The sequence below is a fragment of the Fukomys damarensis genome, unplaced genomic scaffold (assembly GCF_012274545.1).
Source record: "Fukomys damarensis isolate Sample0158 unplaced genomic scaffold, DMR_v1.0_HiC HiC_scaffold_16, whole genome shotgun sequence".
Taxonomy (NCBI): Eukaryota; Metazoa; Chordata; class Mammalia; order Rodentia; family Bathyergidae; genus Fukomys; species Fukomys damarensis.
Genome location: NW_022900928.1, coordinates 22,818,748 through 22,822,779, shown reverse-complemented (window position 1 = coordinate 22,822,779; position 4,032 = coordinate 22,818,748). Strand labels below are relative to the sequence as shown.

Genomic DNA, 4,032 nt, shown 5'->3' with positions numbered 1-4,032 from the left:
CACCGGGTTCCACACCCGGCCCGCTCGGCGTAGCCCTACAGCGAGGCCGCCGACTCACCCTGCGTCCTCTCGGCCGTGCTGGTGAGGAGGCGAGGAGGGCGCAGCGCCGGGCTAGAATAACTCGTGTTTGCGGACCGCGGACACTGCACCGGCCTCTGTGTTCAACGATTTACTCGCGGTGCAGCTATTATTCGCATCTTTCAGAGCCAGATGCGGAGATTCAGAAAGGTAAAGCGACTTGGCCGCAGTCACAGAAAGTGATGAAATCGGACTGGAACCCGAGATGCTTTTGAACACCCTAAACCCTGCTGCTAATCTGGGACTCAAGGCTTCGCCGCTGTCGAGAATACATCGCACCCCGGTAGAAATTCACAAGAGGAAACGAAGAAGGGAAAAACGTGAATGAAAAATGTAAGGAAAGGTAGTGGGGCGCAGTATTTGCTGCAGACCCTCCCTGGATAGTGGGGTAGATCTGTGTCAGATTACTGATCCAGAGGCCATGGAGGACTATGAGGGGCAACGTTACCAAGCACAAACCCTCAAAAGGCTCCCTCCTCTAAGGCGAAAGTTTACATTTATTGAATCTGGTAGCATATTAACAACTGACTGGAGGTGCACTTAGAACTAAAGGTGTCCAAATCTTCTAGGAGTTTTACTGGGGTGAAAATACCACCCCCCTCATCTGAACACAGCTCATTTCATCCATCCTAATGAATATCATGAGCACTATCTGGCTTGCCCAAGCTAGGAGGATTAAGGTTGACTTGGCACTTTGACTTGACTTAAGGTGAATATACAAGCTTTAACTTTTTGTTGTGGAAAATTTCAAGTACATACTTTAAAAAGACAAAATAATGGGCCCTCATTCGTTATCAACAGTTATCAACACATAACTAAGAGTTTATTTTAACCTGGAAAGCACCTATGATAGCAAACCGTGTACCATGTCCCAAACGAGGCCCAAGGTATACAAAGATGAATCAGATTTGACTGTAACCAACCTGGAGGAGTCAATGTCTGGCCTGAATCTTTGAACGATGAGCAGGGATTATTCAAGAGATGAAAGGTGTCCTTTTTCGTTCAATCATCTCTTTGCTATTTTTTCAACAAATAATTCTTAGGCTTAAGGCACTGTCCTTGGTGCTAAGAACATCTCAAGAATCAAAATCGAGTTCCTGCCTTCATACAGCTTGAATTTAAGAGAGGAGAGAGACATTAAGCACATAATTAGAAATGCGCAGTGTCTTGAAAGAGAAGTACAGGTCCCTGTGTGAGAGGGCTTAATGGGAGGCTTTCACAGGAAATGACACTTACACAAGGAGAAGGGATGAAGGAGATAGAGGTCAGGCAGGAGAAGAGGAAATTATTCCAGGCAACAGGAGAAATACAAGAAGGCCATGTCTCGGGTGTTGGTATGGTTCAAAGGTTTCCACCAAAACTCAGGTTAAAATTTAATTTCTTTTGTGAGGTGTTAAGAGGTGGGGCCTTTAAGAGTTTAAGTAAAACAATTCAGATACATAAGCTTAAATGTCACATGGTTTCTCTTACATTAGAAACCCAAAATATAAATAGAGAGCAAAATAAAAAATAAATTTTTGTTTGTTTTTTTCAGGCAAGTTCTCACAATGCTGTTCAGGTTGGCCTGAAACTCATGGCAATCCCTCTACCTCATCTTTCCAAATGCTGGGATTACAGGTTTGTGCCATCATACGTTTAAATGCCAGATAGTAGGAAATAGGGAAATAGGTCTTTTGAAAATGAGAAGGGGATCAAGAGGTGAAGGAAGGGAGAAAGGAGAGGGGAAGAGGATGAAAAAAAAGAGATATGTACATGTACCAACTCTCCACGAGAAGTGTAATCATTCCATGCTAATAAAAAAAAACTCAAAAAGGTAATAAAGGCATAAGGTTCTCCTTCTATAAATGGGTAATCAATCTATTCATGAATTAATGGACTAATGGGTTATCTGGAGTGTAGATCTATGATAAAAACCAGTTGGTCTCTGTCTCTTATATGTATTCTTCTTGCCGTGTGTTGCCCTGAGCCATCCTGGGACCTTGCAGAGTCCCCACCAGCAAGGAGGCCTTCACCAGATTTAACCCCTTGACCTTGAACCTTCCAGCCTCCAAAACCATAAGTGCATAAACCTTTATTCTTTATAAATTACAAAGTATATGGTACTCAGCCACAATTACAGAAAATGGTCTAAGATGGGTGTGATGGGGCAGAGGAGTAGTGGAAGAATAGCATAAGAACTAGAAATGCAGGAAGGTGCCAAATCAAGGGTGGCCTAAAAGTTATGAACTCTAGGCCATTGGAAAATTAGCAAAGGATTTGAAGGAGTAGAGTGGCACGTTCACCCTTAAAGGTTAGAAGATCATTTCTGGCTCCTTAGGGAGACGAGATAGGAAAGCAAAACTGGGAGTGTGAAGACCAGTTAGGAAGCAATTAAAGTACTGTTAGTGGGAAATGATGATGGCTTTGGAATATAGCATTGAAATGGGGATGGAGATGGACTGGGGATTTAGCTCAGTGGTTCTGCCACCTGTCTCACAAGTGCAAGGTCCTGAATTTGATCTCTGGAACCAAAAAAGTGGCGGGGGAGACTTTGGGCTGCTGATTTAACATAGTGGCACCGTGCCTGCCTCGCAAGCTCAAGGTCCTGAGTTTGATCCCTGATACATCCCCCACAAAAAAAGAAAGTAGGGATACAGAAATTTGTATAGGTTTAATGAACATTTAGGAGACAGAATCCACGGATATTAGTGACCAACTGATTGGTTGGGTATGGAATTGTTGAGAAAAAGATGACTTCAGCTTTTTGCTTGAGCAAATAAAAAAAACCCAGAAATATCTATTTAGATAGCCACTAGAATACTTGTCCTCCCGATTTCATTGATCAGGCTGATGTATTATTCAGTAAATATTTTCAAGTTACCAGAGGGACAGAGAGAGTATGATAGGGATGGGGAAAGGAATCTAATTAGGTAGAGTACAAAGAGGAAGCGCCCGGTTCACATGGTCATCTTCTGCTTGATGTTTTAACCCATATACAATCTTTCTGAATTTCTTATCTATTCCTAGGTCTGCAAAGCCTCCTGGAGAATCCATAGAGAATCAACATGTGTCCTTAACCCATCCTTTCTGTGTTATCTCTTCCCTTCTGATGTTTTGTAAGGCAGAAAAGCAAGCAATAGCCCATGAATCACTTTGGATGCTATGAATGGTTCTAATGTGGATTCTTCTGAGGCAGTAATTTTAAAATACTACATCAGAACTATCATGAAAGACTTGAATTAGGAGCAAATCTATCCAGTCACTTACCAAGAGTAATGGCTCTTTGTTATTTCATTTGGTAGGCCAGCCACTGATCATAACCAAAAAGTTGCTATCCAAGTCATCTGTATTGAAAGGCAAAGTTTTCCTTTCTATTGACACTCCTTATTTCTCTTCTTCTTCTTGTCCTTCTTCTGTGATTTTTTTGAGACAGGGTCTCGCTAGTAGTTTAGGTTGAACTTTAACTCACTATGTAGCCCAGGCTGGCCTTGAACTCACAGATCCTCCTGCAGCCTCTGAAGTGCTAGATCTATTGATACTTCTAAAGCAAAAGTCGCTTTATCCTCCATTACATATGAGTATTATTTTTATACTGTAATTTACCTGATAAATGATATAATAAATCTCCTTTCCTCTGATTGGTAGTTTTTATTTGGAAAATCTATAAGGAGTAAAATCTTCTCATGTACTATATGAGTTGAAATTTAGAAGTCAGATTCAAGGCCTAGCGGGAACTTTTTCAACACTCTGACTATTTAACACATACACAGAACAGTATGTAAGGTGAGAAGAGAAAAGGACTGAGAAGTAAACTTTGGAAATGCCAACATTTGGGGAGCCAGCAAAAGAAAAGAAGGCCAAAAAGGAAACTCAGGAGGAATAGAAGGGTAAGTGAAGAATCAAGAAAGAGTAATATCATGGAAGAAATCCAAGGGGAAAATAACGAATTCCCATGATTTTTTTTTTTTTTTTTTT

At 41.3% G+C, this 4,032-nt stretch overlaps 1 long non-coding RNA gene across 3 annotated transcripts in view; it reads left to right on the top strand.

Annotated features, from left to right (window-relative positions):
* The first annotated feature begins 6 nt into the window (after window positions 1-6).
* The window catches only part of LOC104876293, a 19,394-nt gene continuing 15,368 nt past the window's right edge, over window positions 7-4,032 (top strand). Inside the window, exons 1-3 of one of the 3 annotated variants that reach the window (XR_784305.2) lie at window positions 7-411; window positions 1,613-1,695; window positions 3,828-3,944. This is a non-coding gene — a long non-coding RNA (uncharacterized LOC104876293). Of the gene's footprint in view, window positions 412-1,612; window positions 1,696-3,084; window positions 3,509-3,827; window positions 3,945-4,032 lie in introns of those variants that run through there. The other 2 variants (XR_784307.3, XR_784306.2) reach the window with 2 other exon arrangements.